The 26,606-nt window shown below is 47.6% G+C and overlaps 1 long non-coding RNA gene across 9 annotated transcripts in view; it reads right to left on the bottom strand.

Annotated features, from left to right (window-relative positions):
• The window catches only part of LOC149121844 (uncharacterized), a 243,571-nt gene that overhangs the window by 20,185 nt on the left and 196,780 nt on the right, over positions 1-26,606 (bottom strand). For all 9 annotated transcript variants that reach the window (XR_016223172.1, XR_016223171.1, XR_016223173.1 and 6 more), the window contains 2 exons: positions 15,035-15,148; positions 3,686-3,843 (listed from right to left, as the gene is read on the bottom strand). This is a non-coding gene — a long non-coding RNA (uncharacterized LOC149121844). The remainder of the gene's footprint in view (positions 1-3,685; positions 3,844-15,034; positions 15,149-26,606) is intronic.

Here is a 26,606-nt window from a genome sequence, read left to right as displayed (position 1 = left end):
GGGCCTAAGAAAATGGGCCATCCTCTACTGCATTCCCAGGCACACCAGCAAGAAGCTGAATTGGAAGTGAAACAGCCAGGACTGGAATCAGTGCCTATATGGGATGCCAGCATGCAGGTTGGGGTTTAATTCACTGTGCCACAGTGCCAGCCCCAAACTACGTGACATTCTAAACCACAAGAACTATGAGGAAGATTCAATAAACTATAGAATTTTACATGCCAAATTAGAACAAAACAATAAATAACCTTCCCTAAGGGCAAGCTGGCTCCCTTGAAATTTTAGCAAACAGAAGTATAATTGCTAGAGTCCCTTATTTATGGAGAGTTAAACTTCTTTAACATGGAACTTGCCAGTCTTCAGCAGGAGGAAGAGATTCCTGTGAAAGGGAGATTCAATAACTAGTACTTACCTGTTAATTAAAACATGAAGAGCAAGAAAAGAAATCAATGCAATCATAAATTCTATAAACATGAGAACTAACTTTTATTATAAAAAACTCACTCATGGCAAATTCATTAAACATTTTATGAAAAGCATCTACCAAGAGAGCCCTGGCTTTAATGAATGTGAAAAGTTTTATGAGTATGATATCTAATATGATACCCCCATCCCCAGCCACAGGTCTAATTTAAGAAATACAGAACTGTGGGGCCGGCGCTGTGGTGCAGTGGGTTAAAGCCCTGGCCTGAAGCGCCAGCATCCCATATGGGTGCCAGTTCTAGCCCTGGCTGCTCCACTTCTGCTACAGCTCTCTGCTATGGCCTGGGAAAGCAGTAGAAGGTGGCCCAGGTCCTTGGGCCCCTGCACCCACATGGGAGACCTGGAAGAAGTTCCTGGCTCCTGGCTTCAGATCAGCGCAGCTCCAGACATTGAGGCCATCTGGGGAGTGAACCAGCAGATGAAAGAACTCTCTTTCTGTGTCTCTACCTCTCTCTGTAACTCTGTCTTCAAATACATAAAATAAATCTTAAGAAAAGAAAGAAAGAAATACAGAACTCCCTAGGCCAAAGAAGCAATCTAATGAGTAGGTGTTCTGAACAAGGACCTATCCAAGGTTAGGCAAACGTCTAAGAAATCCACACTACTTCCCTCAAGGCCTGGCCTCCCACCCCAGGGCTGCCGTGAGTGTGGGCTCCTCCTGCACTATACATGCATGGAGATCCTGGCCCTTCTATTTCCTATTCCATACGCAACAGACACCCTGTGTACATGCACAGCCAGAGAGGACTGAGAAGGCTCCTACTGAGAAAGCCTAGCCATTGAGCTTGCAGGGGACAAAAGAGCGGTGGGAGAGACAGATTGTGACCCTGACCCATACAGTTCTGCAGTGCCTGGGAAAGGTGGGAAGGGAGACAATGGAAATTTTGGTTCATCTAAGGTAATAGCTCTCAACTTTTTTCCAATGTCCAAAATGCCAATTGGGCTGTTTAATTCTAACATGCACACAAACTAGCATTTGTATTACTAGCAGAAAATATGACTATTATATGTACATATACACATGTTTATGTGTCCATGTAAATATGCATGTATATAAATACATATACACAGAGCAAAAAGACCACTCGTCTAGCAAAGCAAGTTGGAGGCTAAACACAAGGGCCTGTTTCTCAGCTTTCCTGTTACCATTCCTCAGCTTGTTCATGTTGTCATCTGCTAACACTCACAACCAGGCAAGTGGTCACAGTTTCCAATGATTTGAGGAAGAATGCAGGGGAGATCATTCATTCACTGACATTTTTCTGAAAACTAGGAAAAGGCAACTATAACTGTACTTAAGAGGAAATTGGCTTGGTCCATCATAAGCAGAGCCCATAACTGTAAGACCCTTTACTTGGATGTACACTAAAACTGAATGAGTTAGCTAAAACAAAAAAGGGAGACATTTCTATAAGTCTATAAAAGTACCTGTTAGAATACAAAAACGGAGCTAAAATAATCACAAAGTGCGAAGCCAGAAGGGCTCTTCCTCCATCTGTTGTCCCTGCTGTCCTCTGCATGTCTGATGCTTTCTCCCTCCCTCCTCACTTCCCTTCCCTGCCTGAGTTCTTTCTGCTTTTCCAGCCACAAAGCAGCTGCGGAAGGCTAAGTCTACACACACCCCAAGGTTACCAGAGATAGAATCTGTGGTTGGTTACAAGAGGACCGCGCACCCAGCTCACTACAATCCAACTGCAGCTCACTTCTGAACTCTGCTTCGGAACAGCCCTCCACTGCACCCACAAGAAACAGGAGAGCAGGTGTTCTCACCAGATCCTAACCTCTTCAAATTAAGACTGCTTGCTCACGTGTGCTCTGCCCATGAATGTTCAGCAGTCATGGAGACAGACCAAGGTTCTGGGTGTACCCATTGGTTAGAAAGTGACTCATCAGAAGCAGGATCCACACTGTGGCTAGGAGTGCACAGTGCCTCACAGGATACCTTTGGGAACCGCAGCCCACCCCATGGCTATAGCGAACACACAGAATGGCAGCTCAGAGCTGCCAACATGCGGATACATGCGCCTCGCACTTGGACTTGCCCATTAACAGGCAAAGAGCCACTGTGTGCTCAGGACAGGACTGTGACAGAGTGAGGCTACTGTGCTGGTAATGCAGCCCCACTCAGAGGACCGCACTGCTTCTGTGGCTCCAGACTCGTCCACAGTCACAAAGAATTTCCAGAGAAAGAGCGACCAGATGCTGAACACTAGACTCCTCACCCCATCAGGACTGTCACATCTAACTCACCTGTGACTGCTGAGCTGCCCAAGCAGACTGGCCAGCTGCCACACACGACAGGTGAGGAAAGCTCCAGGTGTCCATGAGAACCAGGACTTTTTCGTACTTCCTAGACAAGTCACTCTGCCAGGGGTTTGTTTTGGCTGGAGGAAAAGGTGGAAAAGATCACTGATGTGTGAACATTTGCAAATGGCAACTTCGTGCAGATGGGAAATAGCTCGGGGGACACGGAAGGCACAATGACTCTGGCTTACATGGTTGGTCAGTGCAGCAGGGGGCCTTTAGGTGCAATTAAAGGATTCTGATGCTTTGGCTCCCGTGCCTGCCCACCCCATGGGACGGTGGGTGAAGCACAGATCCTGCATGGGGCTCATGCAGCCCCGTGTCCCTTATCAGACACCCTGAACACCCTGGGTTACACGTTCCATTTTGAGATTCCCTTCTTGTACTCTAGTGGGTTCCCGCCCAGGCTCTAAATGCAGAGCCTCTGCTGGCCAGCCTTGTGCCCACGCACCTAGAGGCGTGATGTAACAGGCAAGAAAATTCCAGGCCCTAAAAGCATTTCCATGTTGGCCTGCCTTGTGCCTGACTTCCTGAGTAGCTGTCTTCCTTCATGGCAATGCCTCTTATTATTATTTTTGGGGGGACAGGCAGAGTTAGACAATGAGAGAGAGAGAGAGAGAGAGAGAGAGAGAGAGAGAGAGAGGCTTTCCTTTTTCCTTTGGTTCACCCCCCCAATGGCTGCTGCGGCTGGCGCACCGCGCCGATCCGAAGCCAGGAGCCAGGTGCTTCTCCTGGTCTCCCATGCGGCTGCAGGGCCCAAGGACTTGGGCCATCCTCCACTGCACTCCCAGGCCACAGCAGAGAGCTGGCCTGGGAGAGGTGCAACCGGGACAGACCCAGGCAATGCCTCATATTTAAACCCACTTGACCTCTCCATCCCCAGTGCCTCCACTCCCACCTCCACTGGCTCAGGCTGTTGCAGTCGCTTCTCATCTGTGGTGTCCGCATCCAGTCTCTCCCCTGGCTGATCCATCACATCTCTGCTCAAGAACCACCATCTTCTTACGGCCTGTTCAGTGCCAGGTTTGGCCCGGAATCGACGACTGGTATTCAAGGCTGTGGCAATGTGAAAACAAGCTGACTCCCCAGCACTTTCCCTCATTGTTCCCCTGTGCTCACAGGTACCCTCCAGAGAAATTACATTATTCTGTTCATGTATGATATTACTCTGTTCACATTCGACACCACATACCTGCTTATCTTTGTTTCTTTGTGTATGTTTCTTATTTTTCTCATATTTTGTTTCTCTCCCTATCTTTACTTTTATTTCAGAATAGTCTGAAATTTACAAAAGTGTGAAGTAGCACATATAGTCTCCAAATACCCCACATTCAGTTTCCCCCATTATTAACAGCTTATATTAGTATGATATGTTTGTCACAGTCAATACACCACTCCCACCAACAAATATAATAATGTGAGATGATAGTACTAGGAGGAACCTGGGGTGTGCCTTACCTTTGTTTCTGTTATTCCTAGGCCTGGAATTATATTCCTCCAGACTTTTCCTCACCCCTCCCCTACAAGCCTTTCTACCCATTGAACTCTCACTCATCCTTCAAGGTCAATCTCAATGCCATTTCCTGAGGATCAGTAATCTGATAAGATTTTTATATTAAAAAAAAACTTTTAGAATTTGAATATAGTAGTTATAAATAGATGCTACTATTTACAAATTAATATTAATTAAAAGTAAGAAAAATGTTTAAAAGCAACATATTGAGGTTCCCCTCTGATGGTTTCTACCCAGAAACTACTTTGAAAGAGGGAAGATATTATGTATACTTAAGATTATATCAAAAGAATTTAAAGTTCAAACTGTTTACTAAATCCAACTGCCTCTTTCATTCTCCAATACCCACAAATTTATAAATTCCTGCTATAGTTGAATTTTCCATGGTAATTTTTGAAGCTGTTAGTATATCATGATTTTCCACTCTTCTCTGAGAATATTCTCCAGTTTTTCACTACTTAACTTATCTTAAAATTGAAAAACATTTTATTGATATCTGAGTTCAAAGATACTCCACTTGGTATTGGTCTTAGGAGCATCCTAATAAATTGCAACAATGTGAGCATAAAAGCTTCATTCTGATTATCCAATCACGGCTAAACCAACAGTGAAGGCACTTGGTTCCTGTATCTCAGCAGCAACCTGCTGAATTACCTTTTCATAATCAATAATATGCTAAAGAGATGCCACCAAACCAAGAATGTTCGCTGATCCCTGACTTAAGACAGAAAACATCTGTGCAAATAATTTCAGAACAAGAGAATAGCTATGACAGTTAATTGTAGGTGTCAACTTGACTGGAGGGAGGGATGCCTGGTTGGCTGGTGAAGCACTGTTTCTGGGTGTCTGTGAGAGTGTGCTCCCCGGAGACTGGCAGGAGAGTCAGGGAGCCGGGTGGAGAAGACCTGCCCTTAATGTGGATGAGCACCACCCAATTGGTTGGGGGCGATGGAACACACAGGAAGGGGAAAGGGGAATTTGCTCTCTCTCTCTGTCTCTTTCTTTCTCTTTCTGTCTCTCTCTCCCTCTCCACACACACACACACACACACACACACACACCACACAAGTGGGGGGGTGACCTTCAGAAAGCTCATGGAAAACATATTATGGAAAAACTATGCATGAATTTTTAAAACCTTCATACCCAAATAAACTTATCGTTATTTTTTAAAAGATTTTATTTATTTATTTGAGAGGTAGAGTTACAGGCAGTGAGAGGGAGGGACAGAAAGAAAGGTCTTCCGTCCACTGGTTCACTCCCCAAATGGCCGCAATGGCCAGAGCTGCACTGATCTGAAGCCAGGAGCCAGGAGCTTCTTCCGGGTCTCCCTCGTGGATGCCAGGGTCCCAAGGACTTGGGCCATCTTCTACTGCTTCCCAGGCCACAGCAGAGAGCTGGAGGGGAAGAGGAGCAACCAGGACTAGAACCGGCACCCATATGGGATGCCGGTGCGCAGGCAGAGGATTAACCTACTGCGCCACAGTGCTGGCTCCAACTTATCTTTAAATTCCACTTTTCCATGCACTTTTTCAAGTACTTGTGTGTGTATCTCCTATTGGTTCTGTCTCTCTGGAGATACCTGGCTAAAACAATTTCAAAACCCAAATACTGCTCCATGTTAAAATGTTTGAATGTGATATTGTTCTGATGGTCATGTAATTTGTCAATTTTTTATCATCACAAACATGACCATCACTAAAATTATGCTTTGCCTTTCAGATTACTGTCTGAACTATAAAGGGGTTTGTTCAGGGATTGGTAGAAAACTACAGGCAACTTCACATCTTCATTCCTCATCCTGAGGGAACCCACCACTGACGTCCGTGGACAAGACAGAACTCGAGCTTTGTGGGAATCTTGATGGAGGGAATTGTCACTGTGGGCGGAGTGAACGACTGAAGATGACCAGATGCTGCTTACCACACACAGAGGATTCTGGGAAGATCTCAGCTCAGAAACGCATCTGGGCCACAGAGGAGGAGGGAGCGTGGTCCCCTGTGACAGGTGGCTCCTCCTCTCTCCTAGAGACCAAGAGTAGCCGCACAGGTGGGCCGTGGCCCTGCTCGGCCTGAGCTAGTGGGAGAATAAGGAGACTGGGGTGCTGGGGGCCTTACTCCAGATGGATCCTCTGGGGCCTTGCAGCCTGCTGGCTTCTTCATACTGACTCAATGTGGAGAAAGTATGTCCCCTTCCCTGCCCAAGGGACTTCTGCACTGAGTGTCCTGGACCTGAGTCCAAACAAACAAACAAATAAACAAGAGGGATCTATTTAAGAGGAAGATCATTCAGGACAAAAAGAACACCTGTGCAGCTGGGTTGCTGGATGACAACCACTGAGTGCAAGAAAAGGGAAGGAGGATTTCCAACACGGGTGCCGAGGCCATGGCAGTTCAATGGGAAAGACTATTCTTTGCAGTAAGTGATGCTGGAACAACCGGGCAGTCATACGCAAAATAATGGTTTTGGACTCCTCTGTCATATCCTAACCAAAAACCAAGTCAAAGTAGAGGATAGATGTAAATATAAAAGCTAAAGCAAAAAACTTGAAGAAGAAAACATAGGAGTAAATCATCGTAAATTAAGGCTACATAATGGTTTCTTATATACAACACCAAAAGCATAGCAAAAAATGTTAACAAAGGCCAGTGCCGTGGCTCATGTGGCTAATCCTCTGTCTGCGGTACCGGCACCCTGGGATCTAGTCCCGGTTGGGGCACAGGATTCTGTCCCGGTTGCCCCTCTTCCAGGCCAGCTCTCTGCTGTGGCCCGGGAGTGCAGTGGAGGATGGCCCAGATTCTTGGGCCCTGCACCCGCAAGGGAGACCAGGGGTGGGGGGTTAGGGGGTGGAGGTAGGGGTGGGGGTGGGGGGTGGCTCCTGGCTTCGGATGGTGCAGCGCTCCGGCTGCGGCAGCCACTTGGGGGGTGAACCAACGGAAAAAGGAAGACCTTTCTCTCTGTCTCTCTCTCTCTCACTGTCTAACTCTGCCTGTCAAAAAAAAAAAATGTTAACAAAGAAAAAATAAAATGGACTTTATCAAAATTGAAAACTTAAAGAAGTTATTTTACTTTTACTTGATTTGGTAGGGATGGGGGAAAGAGAAAGAGAGAGAGATCTTCCATTCACTGGTTCACTCCCAAAATGCTCATAACAGCTAGGGCTGGGTCAGGCAAAGCCAGAAACCCAGAATTCAATCCAGGCCTTCCACATGGGTGGCAAGGATCTAAGTACTTGAGCTGTCACTTGCTGCCTCCTAAAGTGAACATTATCAGGAAGCAGGAATTGTAAACAGAGCCAGTACTTGACCAGGAACTCTGATATGAACGCAATCATCTTAACTGCTGATCAAATGCTTACCCTCAAACTTTTGCCCTTTGAAAATATCATTGGGACCAGTGCTGTGACGCAGTGGGTTAACACCCTGGCCTGAAGCACAGGCATCCCTATGGGTGCCGGTTCTAGCCCTGGCTGCTCCACTTCCGATCCAGCTCTCTGCTATGGCCTGGGAAAGCAGTAGAAGATGGCCCAAGTCCTTGGGCCCTTGCACCCATGTGGGAGACCCAGATGAAGCTCCTGGCTCCTGGCTTCGGAATGGTGCAGCTCTGGCCATTGAGGCCATTTGGGGAGTGAACCAGGGGATGGAAGACCTCTCTCTCTCTCCCCCCCCCCCCGCCTCTCTCTCTCTGCCTCTCTTCTCTCTGTGTAACTCTGACTTTCAAATAAATAAATAAATCTTTAAAAAAAAAAAAAGGAAGAAAGAAAACATCATCAATAAAATGAAGTCAACCCAGAAAATGGAAGGAAATATTTGCAAATCTTAGTCTGACAAGGGACTTTCTCTAGAATATATAAAACTTCTAAAAATCAACAATAAAAAGATAAATAACCCAATTTAAAAATGATCAAAGTATTTGCATGGATATATCACCAAAAAGATATGCAAATGACCAATAATGACATGAAAAGATGCTCTTTGTCATTTGTCACTAGGGAAATAAAAATCAAACAGCAAAATGAGATACCACTTCACATCCACCAGGACTTTCAAAACAAAAAAGACAATAATACACAGAAAGCACAGAAAATATACAACAAAACTACCAACAGTCTCTGAATAGATTGACATGTCTCAGATTCCAACTGAGGAACAGGTCTGATAAATCCTTCCAGTTGGAAAAAACATTCCAAGCAAGGAGACTCTGACTGTAGTTCTCCCATGGAAGCCTGATCAATCCAAGGAACTCATAACGGAGTAGAGAAAGAATGAGGAAGCCAGGAGGAGAGAAACCAAACAAACAGAGCAGATCTGGGAACCATGTCTAGAAAAAACTAATGAGCTCTTGGCATATGAGGTTGGAACCAAATACATGAGAAGTAGCCCAAGCTTTGGCGAGAAGAGTCCTGCAGCAGAACCAGCTGCCTGCTTTAACAGACGGTGACTGTAGTTTAAAAACACCCTTGGCAGGAGAAGTAGGGTCACTGTGCCTGCATCTCATCTCGGAGGGCTGGTTTGAGTCCCAGCTCCCTGCTTTTGATCCAGCTCCCCGCTAATGCGCCTGGGAAAGCAACAGAAGATAGCCCGGCTGCTTGGGCCACGGCCACCCACGTGGGAGACTGGATGGAGTTTCTTTTTCCTGGTTTGTCCTGGCCCAGCCCTGCCCATTGCAGCCACTTGGGAAGTGAACAAGCAGATAGAAGGTCTCTCTCCATGACTCTGCCTTTTAAATAAATAAAATAAATCTTTAAGAAAAACACCCTGGGCTTGTAACATGATTGGCAATGAGCAGACTGAGGAAGCAGCCGGTGCTCAGGGAAGGTGTCATCTCCAGCACTCACAGCAGATGAGACCAAGAAGAGAGCAGGGGACGGAGACTCCCCTCAGAGGTAAATATTAATGTCCTAATGAAGGCACATTCCCCACCCCTGCCACTTCCTCCCAGAGGGATTTCAAAATTCCTAGGTGCATCTCTGAATGATAATGTTTGCTATGAGTTTTTCTTGTTTCTCTTCCACCATTCTCCCAGTATTGGGTTTACAGAGGGCATATAGCACAGCTTTAGCTCACAGGACTCTGGTTGAAGAAGAGCCACCATGAGACCTGATGTAGAGATTACTGAACACCCCTCAGGAATGGTGAGCTCTAAGCTTGATGCTATCAAGGGCTGGGACTTGGGGGTTGCGTCTGTTGGTCACAGGGAATGAACAAAATATAAGGTGATGGAAGGGTGGACTGTGTGTCACACATATCCCCAGCTCTCCTCCTCTCAGGCACAGGAGAGTCCTGCACTTGGCCCACCCCTTGAGGTTTGGTGAGGCTGTTACTTTCCTTAGTAAAATATGAGACGTGGCGGTGTGGGATGTTATGAGCCATTCGTGGTTCATCTTCTCTTCCCACTAGTAAAATCATGGCAGAACTGACTCTATATCTCACACCACGGGCGTCTTCTGACCTAGGCCCAACCAGTCAGAGCTTCAGGATCTAACAGCTGAGTCAGGGAATGGCATCAGAGATGATGAGACACCATGAAATCCTTACAGAAACTTCTGGACCTCAATTTGAGCAACAGTGAGAATAAGTAGCTGCTATAATTTCTCTCAACCTCACGAAGCCTAAGAATTAAATCAACACATAAAAGAGAATAGAACCAAGCTCACAGATGGACTGGCTCCTGGCTCCCTGAACACAAAGCCTCGCCTGAAACCAGATCTAGCTGGGAAGTTTAGTTACAGCAGCAAATAAGTGTCCTCCTGACTACCCCAAGCTTGGGGTGGGTTTTCTGCCATAGTGTAAATAGTCCTGATACCTAACAACCACTGAAGACAAATGCATTTGTAATTTGTTCCTCAGTCCTGCCACACTACATAAACCACTGCTCAGTTCTTGCCATAGGTAGTCACACTCAAATGGGTGGACTGTAACAATACATTACAGTAAAATTATACTACATTACATTACAGTAGAATTCTACATTACAGTAGAATTGCTTTCTGTTTCCATTCTCACTCATTGTTCTATTTGTTCACAATATTCTGGGCTTAACGATCAAGTAGCCTAGCTCTCCACATTAACTATATATATATATATATATATATATATATACATATATAAAAACTACATGTTATTTTGCATATATGAATATGATTTCTTAAACACAATCTCTCCAGTCCCTCACTATTACTCAGAGCATTGGATTCAAAGACCAATACAGCCTTTATAAGTGCCAGGTAGGAAATAACTAGTAGTTGACTCCATGAATCCAGTGCAGAGAAATAGGTCTCAAATAATACCTTGTACTTAAAGTGTATGATTTTTGTACTCCAAAGAGCAAACAGCAAAAGTCTGGTATTGTACACACACACACAAGCATTCAGGAAAGTTCCTCCTATGGCTTAATGGATGGAATTGACTCCATTCTGCAGTCTTGCAGCTCAGTAGCCCATTTCGGCCTACCTAATTTACCAATCTAACACCTTTTATAGATCAGAAATGTGTTCCTCTCTTTGCCTAAAAATATCTGGGTAGCCCCTGTCATGAAAGTGAATTTGCCATTCTCCACTTAGTCAGAGTTAGACTAAGGTTAGATTCCTGGGAGAATTTGGAAACTTCAAAACCACACCAGGGAGCCAGGACCACCTTCAAAATCTGTCTCCATTTGATTTTCATGGGAACCTTTGGAAACCCACTTCTCTTGAAATTTGATTTCTCCACTGGGAACTTAGAGATGATGGGGGCTGAAGTCACCAGCTTCCAAGGGTCAGTGAGAGAACCATGTTGTTGGTTTGCCAGGCATTTAGCCCATGAAGACGCCAGCATCCAACATTGGAGCACCTGAGTCCCTGCTCCAGCTCCTGACGCCAGCTTCCTGCTAATGCAGACCTAGGGAGGCAGTGGTGATGGTTCAAGTAGTAGGGTTCCTGCCGTCCACATCGGAGACCAGGATTGCTCTTGGCCTTGGCCCTGGCCAAGCCTCAGCTGCTGGATGTATCCATTGGAGTGAACCAGTGGATACAAATACTCTCTTCCTCTCTCTTCCTCTCTCTCTCATTCAGCCTCATTCTGTCTGTCAATGAAAAAAAAACAAACAAAACATTACAAAGTCAAAAGATGATGGTGGTTAACAAATGAAGCAATTTAAAATAACTATAGAAACATGGAAAAGGTACCTTAAAACTTTTCATCCATTTCTGTAAATACTTTATTAATCCTCCAAATTGTTTCAAATCTGTAATTTAGCTTAAGAAATAGAGTTTTCTCATCACTGAAGCTAGACAGCCACGTGACTGTCTTTTCTTCCTTTCTGCTTCTGATGGAGGGTTAGGAGCCCCTCGGGCTAGAGTTTCTGGCAGAAATGAGACATTCCAAGTCTTCTGGGGACTCGTTGTGTACACCCTCATCTTGTGTAAAGACAGTTCATTACTGAAAAGTGTATGCTGAGGGTGGGAAATGAAAACAACAGGCCCCAAATAGCCTCGAGCTGAATTCATTACCTGTGGATTCAGTGCTAATGATCCAGGGAGCACACCGGTGCTTCGTATTTCATCTGTTTAGCGCCGATGTCAGGGCCAGGCTGAAAGCAAGCCCTGCCCCGAGACACAGCGTCTGACATTTCTGTTCTGGAAAGCACAGGACTGCGCAGGAGTGAGGCTCACTGGGAATGAAACCTGTTCCCTCTCTCTCTTTTTTTTTTTTTTTTTTTTCTTTGTCCTTTGGCACCTACCACTTGTGAAGCTAAGCCCAAGCCTGCCAGGGCCCACGCCGTCTCCTGGGCACGGCTCCACAGCCGGGTACCAGGAGAGGGGACTCCAGGGATGTGGTTCAGGCCCAGGCCAGAGGCTGGTTCCTGGTCTGACACCTGTGGCCAGGTTCACACGCTGGCCAGGAGAGTGGCCGAAGAGCCAGCATTGGGGTTTGAACTCAGGGTATGGTGCGTCACTTGGTGAGGCAGCTGGGTGATGTTTGTTCACAAGAGGATGGGAGGGGCAAGAGCTTCAGGACTGTAACTGAGTCCTGGATTATTCTCAGTATTGTTCCTTTGTGCCACAGTTGGCTTCAGTTGTGTTATCACTGAGCCCAATGTCTAGAAACGAAATAGGGGACTCTCTTCACAGGAAGAGAGACGTTGCCACAGTCACCCAAAACCTCTCACAGGCAACAGAATTTTTCCCAAAACCATTTAGGTAAGTACAGTAAAAATCAGAATATTGTATGGATTTAAATGAATCCTCACCTTGAGTCTCTAAAATTCACATTTTAGAATGATTTTCCACTCCTTCCTAAAATAATTTGAAGTACCTGGCTAAAATCTGCACAATAAAATTTTTAAAAAGACGAATCTGTCTACTAAAAATAACAGCTAACATCTATATAGAGTACCCTAAACACTTTCTGTTTATAAACTCACCATGACTCTCAGAAGGTCTTCATTTTAGACATAAGAAAGCTGAAGTACAGAGAAGTTAAGACACTTGTCCAAAGCAACACAGCTTAGAGGAAGCAGTGGAGCACCCCAGATTGTCTGGCTCCGGAGTCTGCACTTGGAGCAGCCATGTTCAGGAAAAGCAGTGACAGTCATAGCAGTTACCCAAGGCAGGCAGCACGTGGGGTGACAAGGCTTCAAGGCCAAAGCGAAACAGGAAGCCAGACAAGCCACAAGTGCTGACAGAAAAGCAATGTATCAGATGCTCAGGACACACACACACACACACACACACACACACGCTGTGCCCTGCTGGGAGAACCGAGTTTTCCTTCCTCTAAAGTAGAGGTTTGGGTGGAACGGAGGGAAGGGGGAGGGGATGCTGGCTCCACCACAACCAGTCTGACAGCGGCCAATTACACAGAGCTGTCTGTGAACAAAGTCTTCAAAGCACACTGAAGGCGTATCACCACCAACATGCCATATAGGAATTTACAAATGCAGTAAAAATGATTCTCCGAGAGGAGGGAAAACCGTAAGATGCAAAAACCACTCTCTGATAGTCCGGGTTGATCCAGAGGTAAAAATCTAGCATATCCAGGAAAGTAAAATAGCAGTATCTTCCAGACAGACCTCTATAAATATTATCTCTCACAAGCAAGATTTAGGCCAAACGTTGGAAAACAGACAATTTGAGCCTCAAAAGAGGAAAATGTTGAGCCACAAATTTAAATCAATCTATGTGGAAAAAAAAAAAAAAAAAGCAACCAAGGGCTGGTGCTGTGGCACAGCAGGTGAAACTGCTGCCTTCAGCACCAGCATCCCGTATAGGCACCGGATCAAGTCCCGGCTGCTCCACTTCTGATCCAGCTCCCTGCTAACACACCTGGGGAAGCAACGGAAAATGCTGCAAGCACTTGGGCCCATGCACCCACGTGGGATACTCAGAAGAAGCTCCTGGCTTTGGCCTGGCCCAGCCCCAGCTGTTGCAGCTATCTGGGGAGTGAACCAGCGGAGGAAGACCTCTTTCTCTCTGTCTCTTCCTCCCTCTCTCTCTTTAACTCTGCCTATCAAATAAAGAAAATAAATTAATTAATTAAAAATAAAACAAGGAGAGGGTTAAAAAGGATATCCCCTTGCAGATGTGGAGAGCAAAGCCTGGTAGGCTCACTGAAGAGACCTCCCACTCAACCTATGTGGTCAACACAACCACCTCTCAGACAGGTTTTGTTTATAAAAACAGAATCAACCTAGGAAAACAATTTCTACTTTCAAAAGCTAGTAAAGTCATGTGTTTTAAGTGCGAATTAGTTTTATTTATTTATTTATTTGAGAGGCAGAAAGAGACACAGTTGGCTCACTCCCCAGATGTCTGCAATGGTCAAGACCAGGTCGGGCTGAGGCCAGACGCTGGAACTTAATCCAGGTCTCCCATGTGAGTGGCAGGAACCCAGCTTCTCGAGACGTCACCACTGTTTCCCAGGTTCGGCATGAGCAGGAAGTGGAGTCAGGAGCTGGAGCCAGCTACCAAACTGAAGACTCCAATCTGAGACACAGGTGTCTTCACTGGCATCCTAACTGCTAGGCTAAACACGCACCCCTCAGTCTGTAGTTTTAAAAAAACCAAAATGGAAAAGCTGGTACCGAGATGGGTATGAAGCGTCAAAGGGAGGGGAGACAATGCAGACGGCTGCCCTCCTTGTGGCTGGTTTTGAACTCTAACATTGCCTGTCCTGCAATGTCCCCTGCCGTGGCAATAACCCCAGAGGAAAGCCCTGGACTTGGACAAAATGAGGGATTTCATTTAAGCCCAGGACAAGTACATTTCTGGCACCTTACAAGAGAGTGAGATTTTTCAGAAACATGAGAGCCACGGATGAATAACTCTTCCGTCTCGTGTGTCCCAGCCCCCTTCCTCCTCAGCCTCCACAGGAGTGAAATTGTGACTTGCTGGCCACGCTGAGTGCAGTATCTGATCACCTTGCCCGGAACGCGCTGACCAACACCGCCACGTTAACATTCCATAGGCTTGTCCAGGCCACGGATTGCGTAATTTTGCTGATGAATGCCTCATGCTGTTCTTAAGGAGAACATTTTTTTTTTTTTTTCAGCTCTGGCTGCAAATGGCTATAAAACCTGCCCAGGCTCATCTCTGTCTTCAGGTGGACCTCATCAGTTGTAGGCATCTTATCAGCGAGAAACAGCCTCTCCTAATGGCTTGATAAATATTCCAGCCTCCCCAGAATCAGTTATCAAGAGATTCAAATCATGGTCAGTGCTTAGAGAAGCAATTACTACAGACGCAATGCCAGTTACCTTTTGTACTTATCTCTGTAACCAGAGAGGCTGAAAAGCTCTTTATGTCTCCACTCCTGGTCACTAAAAGCTGAGTTCATTCAAAATTTCCTCCTACCTAGGGAGCTGGCAGGCCTGTAACAAAAATCGAAGGAGATTTCAGTGAATATAAAATAAAATGCATGTTTCCTTGGCATCCACTCTCTGTCCCAACCCTGCCCAAAACTTGGTGCAAGGGCAAAGGAATGTCAGCCTTCAATGGTGGAACAAGGTGAAGGTGGAAATAAACTCACCGCCTTTGGATTATGTCAGGGTTAAGGCGAAACAGCTTCTGCCTCTTTGTTTTAAAGACACTGATCTACAGAGTCTGAAATCTAAAGAATACAAGGGTTGGGAATCCATACGACTTTGGATCTGTCCACGGAAAACAAGTAGTTTCTTCCACATAGTCCCAACACCATACCTTTAGTGAATGTAATTACGAAATCTCAATCTTGACCTTGATAAGGAAGATTAAGAGGAGCCACAGGCTAAACACCACCCCCTACATACACACAAGGGAAGTGCGCACCCTGTGCAAGAGTGGGAAAGCACCCACACTTTCAACAGTTAAACGCATCCCACTCCTCTCTTTACACTTTACAGTGAGTAGGAGCCTGCAGGCAGGGAAGGGGCATTCTACAGAACGCCACCCTGCCAGCCTGGCTCTCAGGCACTGCACCTGCGCCCAGTGCGCTCCAGTTGCCAGGTTCTTCTGGCTGGGTTTTCCTGTTGAGACTCACAGCAACCCTCGGTGCTGGAAAAATGCAAGCGTCTTCATCTCACTGAGGTTTCCTGGGTGATGAAGCATCCACTCTGGTTACAGCACCTCCGACCAAATCCTGGCTCTCCCCCCCTCTGCCACACTACTGTTGAGGGCAAGGGCCTGGTGCAGATGGGTGTGGGAAGGGGACTAGCCATGAACAGGAGAGGTGGGCAAACCTGTCCACAGCCCTCTCTGAGGCGCACACACCTAATCCAGCCAGCGCTCTGATTCACATCCCGAGTTGTCATTTTTGCACAAAAAGAATGAACTCAAAAAAAGTCACTAGTTTCAGATCATTTATAAAAATATCCCTTTCACAGTTGCTCATTTTCTTTTTTCACAGAGTCATGCTCTCGCTGCTGTAAGCAGCTGCACTGCCTTGATGTTTTGTCAATATCTGAGGCTGACTTTCCCCAGGAAAGTTTCACTGCCTGCCAGCTTTTGTCCCAACCTCCCCAGCTGTCGAGGTGAGAGGAGAGAGGCCAGGACCGAGGCAGGGGCCTGAGGCCTGCTCTGGGGTGTGGATCTCCAGCCTCCGCTTCCCTTCCCAGACTCAAAGATAAGCCCCTCAGGCCCTTCGGACCCAGCTCACCTGCTGGCCAGCAGCGCTAAGAATAACCCCTCCTGAGAAAGCCAGTGAGCCCAACCAGCACAGATCATCAAGCCCACACGGACAGCAAGTGAGCTCAAGGCTTGAAACTGGTCCCAGGACTCCTAAGGCCATCAAACACTATCTGCTTAAGTTATATCACCCTCACATAGCTTTATTTATTTATTTTTCTGTAAATGGAAAAACTTGCGAAATCCATGACATCAAGGTTGATAGTTGTGTTGATTGCGGAACTGAATCGATGGCAATGAAAGATTTTCTTCCGTTTTTCCAACATCTTGCAGTGCCAAACTCATGACATAAAGGTGCCTCTCACCGCTGTCTGTCAGCTCCTTTACAACTTCTGCCCACAGTGAGAGCAGAAAGCCCGCACTGGCTTCTCGCACTCGGAGGTGAGATGAGACCACGTGACCGAGGCCGCCTTCCAGCTCCTTCTGAGGCCACGCAGAGGCACCGCATCACTGCGGCTCCATGTGCCGCTCACAGCTCAGCCACCAGCAAGCCCGGGCCTGCCCCGTTTCCTTCCTGCTGAAGCTTCTTCCTTGCAAGAATCCAGGAACCCCCTCATCTGCCCAGACACTGTAAAGAACAAACGAGAGCGCTTGTCCTAGCTCCACAGACACCAAGGATTCTCCCTCGGCATGCAGACTCTCACCCCCAGAGGAAGATGTCTCCATAAACATTGTATGACTTCCTAACTCCACAGAACGCTCTGGTCCACTTCTAGGATTATATAACATTTCTTGTTATTTATTTATTTATTTATTTTTATTTCAGAAGCAAGAGGCAGAGTTCCCATCTGCTGATTCACTCCCCAGATGACCACAACCACCAGGGCTGGGCCAAGCTGAAGCCAAGAGCCAGGAACTCAGTGCAGGTCTCCCAGACGGGTGGCAGGAACCCAGCCACGAGAGCCATCAGCACGGCCTCCCCAGGGTGTGCACTGGCAGGAAGCTGCAGTCAGGAGCCAGAGCAGGGATTCAAAGCCAGACGCTCTGGTACGGGAGGAGGGCATCTTGACTACGAGGCAAAACGCCCGGCCCTGTGTTTTGTTTCTTACCTGGCACGAAGCTTTCCTCACGGATCTGTAGTCCCTTCATGTAACCCTTGTGTCTCTCTCTCAAAGTTGTCAGAGGACAACGCTGTTCAACAGAAGATGCTGGGGCAGACCGCGCCAGCCAAGCTCGCAGCTTCTGCGACTCACTGCCTTCGCCCGACCCTCCAGACGCCCCCTCGTGCAGGCTGCCCGGAGGCCCAGCGGGCGCGCTCACACACACCCCCATTTTAGCCGGAGTACTCTCCTCCGAGTCGCCTGTGCACTCCAGTGCCCGGGGAGAGGCCTCCTTGGCAGGAACTCTCACCAGGGCACACTAGGCGGTGCCATGTGGACCTCCACGAAGCCAGCCGCCCTCTGACTCAGGCTTGAAATCTCTGCTGTCAACGGTGCATAGAAAAGGCAAGTTTTCTGAAAATGGCTTTCAAAAGAGCAGAGTCTATCACCTGGGTAACCAAGTAAACAGAAAATCAAGTGAAAAAAAGAATTAAACATAAACCAGTGCCACCCATTTGTGAACGGGTGGCAAAGAGCCTGAAGCAGTCTTGAAACAAAAATTTTTGAATGGTTCAGGAGGAAAAAAAAATTGGAAAAAGAGAGAGCCATACATAACCTTAGGGCTGTAAGAGGAAGTTCCTCTGGCCAGTCCCGCTCTGATCCTGAGTGTCTGGAAAGAACTGCTGGGCTTTTGTTAGGACTATTTGTAAGGAACCAGTTCAGACAAGGGGAGGACCAACCTGAACCCATCAGCCTCGCACCCTTCGCGGGCTGTGGGCTCGGCTAAGTCACCGCCCCTGAGGAGCAGGAGGTCCTGCAGGCAGCAGATGGCTGCAGAATCCACTTCCTCTGGTCTTAACGCATTCTAAGGCAGCGCGAGAGTCGAAGTTTGACCTGGGCAGGACAATTAGGGAGATGACACTCCTGAGCGCTCCTAATCCCTACCACTCGACCATAAATTCTTCTGGCTGAACATCTCGTGGTGCCAGCGACTGTCTTCCTCCCACTACGCCTGTCCCACTTAAGCAGGCTCTGCTTTACCTCACCCCAGGGAAAGTTCATTTTGAAATCAGAAAGAGAAAGTCTCCCAGGCTTTCCAGCTTTTGCTTTCCAGACGCCCGAACTTTCAGAACACAGTAAGTACCCCGGAGAGGTAGAGGAAAAAGCAAAGTCAGAGGTAGAAGCAGAGCGGCTTTGCAGAAGCTTGGGAATAAACCAAAATAAAAGGGCTTTCTCTATGCCGGGGGTAGCGAGGAGGCAGAGAAACTGGCTGATGCTAGAGAGACAGAAACTTGGATCGGCTTTCTCACAGCGTCATGGTGAGGGGTCCAAAGAGGGCTGAGCATGAGATTAACCTAGGAATATGCACAATCCCTCAGGTTTCTTGTCCATCTCTGCTCGGGGATTGAGAGTGAAATCTATTCTTCCCATGGTGACCTCATTAGACTTGATAAGATTTTTCCTAAAGCACATTTGCTATGCAGAGTTCAATGCCAGAATTCAAATCAGAAAAGAAAAGTAAACCTCTAAGATTTCTTTGTATGTTTATTTTACTAGGTGATGGTCTAGGTATCCTACAAAAGTGTTGGTTTAAGCCACATGAAGTTGCTGTGTGTTATCGACTTGTTGATCTGCAAAAGTGACCATTTCACATGGTTCAGCAGTTGAGGAACAGGTATGCAACCACTCCTATCCCCAGCAGGTGCGGACCCTGCTGGGTCACTGGGAGAACTCTGCTGTTGGGGGTTTTCCCTAAGGAAAGATCCCCCATGTGAACCCTTGCTGGTCCCCTGCCACACATGGAGCACCTATGGAGAGCCCTGCTATGATTCCAGGCGAGGGAAAGCAGGACAGGGGGTGAAGGAGAACTAGTGACTACAGCTAGGATCGAGAAGGTTTACAAGTTAAAACGTAATCTACTTGGCAGCCTCTTGTTCTCTCTGGGAGCCTTGGTGCTCCTAAGTAGGGTGCATTTTCCTTTTTGTTTCTCATCTTCAAATGGATGCTTGTGTTTTTAAGTGCATCTCTGAGCACCAACGAAGAACAGCTAACAACAGTTCTTCAGTGGCAGTGAAATAAAACCCTTTCATTGATGCCAAGGGAGGGAGAGGCCCTGTCTTAAAGTGTTTCAGGAGTAAACCATTCAATAATATTAAAAAGTCAGGAGTGAGCATAGCATGGAATGGTTGAAGAAAGGACCTATCTCTAAACGTAAGCGCAGGTCTCTGCTGACAGCCAAGGGAAATCCCACAGAGCCCATTGTTCCTGAGTGTATTTCACTCTGGAACTGTCAATCAGCTCGAAGACCACTGCTTTCCTGACGCCGTCCCTTTACCCCCCAGCCACAGCGGGTTTCCGCCTTCTCTGCTTGTCCACAACACTTAGAGAATCTGACTTGTCCTTGGATTATTCAAACACCGCCTACCTATGAGGACCTGCAATATTCAAGGCACTGTCTTATAGGACGTATAATTATATTTTATAAAAAGTCCTGTTTCTTTTTTATTTTTATTTTATTTTGAAAGACTTACGGAGAGAGAGGGAGAGACACAGATGTCCCATCTGCTGGTTTACTCCCCAGATGGCCACCAATGGCCAGGGCTGGGCTAAGCTGAAGCCAGGAGCTTCATCTGGGTCTTCCACATGGGTGGCAGGAGCCCAAACACTCGGGACATCTTCCACGGCTTTTCCCAGGCCATTACCAGGGAGCTGGACTAGCAATGGAGCAGGTGGACATGAACCGTATGGGATGTTGGTGTCATGTGGCAGCTTAACCTGCTGCCTCACAATGCTGGCCCAACAGTCCGGCTCCCAAGATGCTTGGAGTCTTGTTGCAAGTTATTTTGCGGGCAGTTATTTGCACATGCCAAATATTTTGACATGCATCCTGTCAGAGTGGGAGTTCCTTAAGGACAGGGATTGTGTCCAGCTCTGTCTGTCTGCAATAAGAGTTCTAGGCTCCCAGCTTTGGTCTGGCCTAGCCCCAGCTGTTGCAGGTTTTTTGGGGAGTGAACCAGCAGATGGAACAGCTCTCTTTCTCTTTCAAATGAATATAAATAATAAATAAACCTTTTTAAAAAATTAGAAATGTATTTGAAATATGTCTGGGGCTACTATTGGGGAATAGGAGGTTAAGCTGCCAGCATCCTATGAGTGCAAGTGTGAGTACCCCTTCCAATCCAGCTCCCTGCTAATGTGCTTGGGAAAGCAACTTGGGACAGCCCTAGTGCTTGGGTCCCTGGACCCATGTAGGAGACCTGGATGGGATTCTTGGCTCCTGCCTTCAGCCTGGCCCACTCTGGCCACTGTGTCCTGTTGTGGGGATGAAGATCTCTCTCTTCCTCTCTCTCTCAGGCTGCAATTCTGAGGTCAGGGTGCCAGCAGGCCTGGGTTCTGACACTGGACCTCTCCCCAGAGTGCACTACGAACTTCTCCTTGTGTTCTCACCTGGTGAAGAGGGGCTGGAAAAGCCTCATTTCTAATACCATCCCCTTGGATGTTAGAATTTCAATAGATGAATTTGGAGGCACACAAACATTCAGTTGACAACACGAAGTGAAACAAGGAAAGGAAGACAACCAGGGAAGAGTGTTGATGAGCAGAGGGTCTCTCTGGCAACTGGAGCTCAGTGTTTAAAAGGGTGCGGGGACACTGTGTAGACACACCTCAGACTTGACCCACCTTGGGGCAAGAAGGCGGGCACTTTAACTACCAACTCTGTTCTACCAGTCTTTGGTCAAGGATGGCTTCTAGGGATTCATTCCTGTCTTGCCAAGCTTGTTTCTGAAGCCAGAAGACAGCCTCAGGCAGAAAGGAACAGAAACTTGAGACAAGAAATCTTGACTTCCACAGAAAGCGAAACGCGGAAGACGCCAGTGACCTCTGGAATGGCTGAGACGACACGGCCAGGAAGGATCAGCATATGCCACAGCCACTAGTGTGCACGCGAAACGTCATCCCCACCCTCTAGTGACCAAGAGCACTGTATCAGGGGCCACATACGGGCATCCAGCTGAGGGTGAGAACAGGACTGAAATCCTGCTCGTGTTCTGTTTACCCAACTGGTTGCTTTACTGGAAGGCTGCAGCCACCTGACTAATTTAATATACCATGATTTCTTCAGGGTGCAAAATAGGGCAGCCCAGAAAAGTAAAGCTGAAAAAAGCAGCCAGCCTTCGTTCTTGGTCAGAATTCATTTTCAGGCAAAAAGGTGATTCTTAATGCAAATATAATTTTCCCTACCCCATTCATAGCAGTTCTCCAAAACCCTCTGCAGCAAAGCTTGCATGTGCTTTCTCTTCTCTTCCCATTTTTCACCCTGTTCCTTCAGCCACCTCTTGCCGATCGCTGGCTCTGTCTGCCACAGTGGCTTCGCCTGGCCCAGAGAGTATTCGACTTCACCAGAATTTCCTTTCCCCAATCCCCCCCGCGTGCGGGAACCCCATAGACCTCTCAGCGCTCCCATGAAAGGGACTGGTCTGAGAGTGACGTCTCTCATGATTTCAGTTTGCAATTTCAATTGGCATTGAGGCTCCTCTTTCCCACATTTGCAACAGACACATTGGCTCTGCCGAATAGGTTTCCTGCATTTGCCGGCACTCTTGGGCAAGGTCTTTCAATGTTCTTTTCTCTTCCACAAACTGTGGTTTGCATGTTTTCCATCTGACTGCTTAATGGCAGGATGCCTTTCTCCACCTCAGGAACAAATTGAATTTTCTGATCGTAGGTTATTTACTTAGTCTTTGAAATCCTATAACTTCTCCCAGTTATTCATACTGAGTGAATAACTCCAGCAGCATGAAAGAGCTCACGGGTAGTCTTGCAAAACCAGATCTAAGTCATGAACCCTTTAAGTTCCAATGGCTAAGAGACATCTTGAAGGCGCCCTCAGAGGGTTTCCTATGTTAGCAATTGTTAACCTTCTGGAATCACAGGAAGTTCAGGGCTGTACAAGGCCTTGGAGGTCATCCCGAAGGAGTGTCTTATGCCTGTAGACTTACAATATCTTGCCATGATCGGATGAAGGGAAATTATTTCAAGGAGGGCCTAAATATATTCACTCTCTCATCAAGACTTTACTTGAAGTGGGAGGAGACATACGGAGGGTGAAGAGCGGGTTTCCTTGATGGATACCCTGGTGTGACCTGGAGATTTTCTTCTGTTATTTTTATTATGTGATAGCTAGTTAATAAATTTTTTTTTTTTTTTGACAGGCAGAGTGGACAGTGAGAGAGAGAGACAGAGAGAAAGGTCTTCCTTTGCCATTGGTTCACCCTCCAATGGCCGCCGCGGCCGGTGCGCTGCGGCCGGCGCACCGCGCTGATCCGATGGCAGGAGCCAGGAGCCAGGTGCTTTTCCTGGTCTCCCATGGGGTGCAGGGCCCAAGCACCTGGGCCATCCTCCACTGCACTCCCTAGCCACAGCAGAGAGCTGGCCTGGAAGAGGGGCAACCAGGACAGAATCCGGCGCCCCGACCGGGACTAGAACCCGGTGTGCCGGCGCCGCAAGGCGGAGGATTAGCCTAGTGAGCCGCGGCACCGGCTTAGTTAATAAATTTTTAAAAATAGCTTTTGATAGCTGTTACTGTGACCTTAATTCTACTCATGCATATGCACTAGGTAAAATATGGAGACTGGTGCAGAAACACACACACAGAATATAAAGAAATTTGGTCAGAATCTCTTCCTCAGGTGGAACCTCCTATTTCCTATAAACAGGGACATGGCTGATGACAGGCACAGAGAACTACTGCATCGGCAAACACACAGATCATTAAGGGGCTCTTTAACTTCAGAAGCCTGCTTTTGTATTTACTTTCTTTTTGTTTGTTTTTGACAGGCAGAGTTAGACAGTGAGAGAGAGAGACAGAGAGAAAGGTCTTCTTTCCATTGGTTCACCCCCCAAATGGCTGCTACGGCCAGCACTGCACTGTTCCGAAGCCAGGAGCCAGGTGCTTCCTCCTGGTCTCCCATGCAGGTGCAGGGCCCAAGCACTTGGGCCATCCTACGCTGCCCTCCCGGGCCACAGCAGAAAGCTGGACTGGAAGAGGGGCAACCAGGACAGAATCCAGTTCCCCGACCGGGACTAGAACCCGGGGTGCCAGTGCCACAGGCGGAGGATTAGCCTAGTGAGCCACGGCACCCGTCTGTATATACTTTCAGCTGCTGATCAGATTAGATGGGCAAGCCCATGTGACTTCCTGCGGAGGAGCGATTTTGTTTGACACCATGAAGTTTCTTTTAACAATATGTTACCAGCTCCTTTCTAACTTCAAAGTTGATCCTTCAACTCCTACACAGCTAGTTGGATTTTAATGGTTCTGTCACAGAGGTGTTTTTCTAATTGGAACCACTTGAAATCATGGGGTGGTGGTTTTGGGGGTCAGATGAATCTGAGTCTAAATCCTACAGGCTAGCCTCATGACTCTGAGAGTCATGTTATTCCATGCTCCAAGCTTCAGTGTCCCCATCTGAAAGACGGGCTAGTAACATCTCATAGATGTGCTGAAAGGGTTAAATGAGATAGGTAATCTACAGAAGAGTAATATAGTGCCTGGGACATAAATGATCAAGATCTTACCGCCCCCCATCTATCATCTATCTATCTATACCTCTCTAAATATACACATATATATATATATAAAACTCTCTCCCGATTTTCTTACATGATTATACTAAAAAATCTAGTAAGACCCTCGATATATCTTTTCATGTTCAGAAAAGACGTCTATGAAGACTGCTCATACTGTACTCATTTTCTTTCGGGACAACAGTTTTCGTCCTTTATAAGCCAGCTGCTGGGGTCCACATTCTCTCAGCACCCCTCCTAGCGTTAGATTCTTTACTGGCACAAGGAGGGGGCAGGATTTCATTTTCACCAACCCAAGGAATCACTGCTTCCACATCTAAGCTACCCCTCCCCTGTATCGTGAGGAAAACTAGAAACAGAGGGAACCCTCTAACTTGCCTCTCTGACACTTAATGGTGCCTGCTCTCTTGGCTGACCCTGGATTGTGGGATGTTGCCCTCAGATGGTCTTGTGCTACCTGAGTCCCTCAGCACCCCTGCACGGAGAGCAGAAGCTAGCCAGCCAGTCACCATCAGCCCTTCTCCACCTTCTTAACTGTATGCAAACATTCTGGGCCAGCCTCGATGAAGGTGCACTTGTGGGAGGGGTTTATTTTACTTCATTTTTAATGAAATCATTTTGGAGCTCTGCCACAAACCACTGAAGAGAAAAATGCAAACGTTCCTCTTGGCAAAGGCTGACGTTTGTTGAGCATTATCTAAGGAGGGACGTGCAAGCAGTGCCTTTGTTAAGCCCTCACTGTTGTGTCTGGAGCCATATGTTTGCCTTTCCTTCCTCTCGGCCACGTGCAGAGCCTGTGGAATTCTCTGGGTTGGAGGGCCCAGCCTCTCGCGACTGCGTTAGAGTCTGGTTCCTTCTTGAGGTCTGACGAATGTTGCGCGTGCCACACAACTCTGGCAATGCAGCCCTGTGGTCTGCCTACCCCTTCTCAAAATAATTTTTTGTTAAAGAATAAAATACAGTGCATAGTAGGTCAACTGAAACCAATCATACTACAATACAGTTATCAAAGTGTTTTAGGATGACATGTGCTTCATCATTAGCACATAACGTAATGCAATCTTGCAGCAGATCTAATGCGGACCGTGACCCCTAACTAGTAACCAGGAGAAGTAGCACCGACGGATGTCCGGAATCACGGGGAAGTGATGCGGAAGTGTCCCTTACTCCCTGACGACGAAGCTGCGTTACCAGCACGACTGTGGTCTGTTTTTCTACGGTTGTAATGGAAGAAATCACCCCGCCTACATGTACAGAGTTCCCTGAGTCCTACTTCACCCACCCCCGCTCGCCGCCACAGACGCCAGGGCTCAGGGTGTCCATTCCGTGCAGGGACAGGGGGCAGCATCCGAACGTCCACAGTCAAAGCCCCACTTAGCCCTACCAAGAGGGTGCAGGCCGCCGAAGGGCCTCGCTGTCCCCTTCACGCTGGCCTAGGGCGCCTCGGAAGGTTCTGGAAGGCACCTCAGGCGGGTCCATCCCCGCCCCCGCCACAGGGCGACCAGGAAACGGGTGCATCAGCCCTGCGGAGCGGCCCTGCCTCCTGCCGGCCCCTGCCTGCGGGCCGCGCGGTGCCCTCGCCAGCTTCCGTCCGCGTGTCCGCCTCCTTCTCAGCCTGGCGCGCCTCCCGCGCTGACCCGAGACCCGGAAGCCTGAGACAGGCGGCCTCCTCTGGGAAGCCCTCCCAGCGCCCTCCTCGGCCTTGCCGGGCGCCTCCGCCCTCTGCCCGGACACCCGAGGGCCTCGCCCGGCTCTGCGCGCCGCGAGGCTTCCTCTGAGGCCCGCGCGGGTCTCGGCGCTGCGCACCGCTGCCAAGCCGCGGGCCGGCGCTCGGAATGTGTTTTTAATATTCATTGTTCACTCTGTCTGTTACCGATGTGTGCGCTGCAATTATTGTAATTCTTTGCACATGTGTGGTTATGAAATGGGTGCCTTTTAAGCCCTGCCAGGTTATTTTTTTTCCCCTTTCAGAAACCCAAATATATTATTTCTACCTATGTTTCAGTTAGTTTGCCACGCTTCTTTATTTTATTTCAAAGATCCATCTGGGAGGCAGAGAGAGAGTGGAGTGTGCACAAAGCAAGGTTTGCCTGCGCTCCTCATGGGTGGAACAGTTGCTTTTGATTTAGGCTTGCGCGGTTTCTACCTCGCTCTCTTGTTTTCGTCTTTCCTTGAGCAAAAGCAAGCCGACTTCCAGACGTCTACACACAGCCACATGCGCGCTCCTGGAGTAGCCATCTGCACCCGGGGGAGGGACACACATGCAGCGTGCAAAACACACGCATGCACACGTGTGCGTGCAGACAGCAGCTGGCTGGAAGATCGCTTCAATGTTCTTTTTTCTTCTTCGTCTTCGTGATGGGGAGGGAGGGAGAGAAGGCTAAGAAAAACTCTCATTTTCTTTCTTTTTCTCTTTCCTTCTTTCTTCTTAACCTTCATTGGGCCTTTTCTGATGCACGCTGTATACAAACTTCAGGGACCAGGGCGCCAAATAGGTTCAATTCCATCATTCATTCGGACTGTTTTCATTTTTGTGATC

The sequence above is a fragment of the Oryctolagus cuniculus genome, chromosome 16 (genome assembly GCF_051225735.1).
Source record: "Oryctolagus cuniculus isolate XC-2025 breed Fujian yellow rabbit chromosome 16, ASM5122573v1, whole genome shotgun sequence".
NCBI classification, from domain to species: domain Eukaryota; kingdom Metazoa; phylum Chordata; class Mammalia; order Lagomorpha; family Leporidae; genus Oryctolagus; species Oryctolagus cuniculus.
Note: the sequence above shows the minus strand (reverse complement) of the source record. Positions and strands in the feature narration are given on the sequence as shown.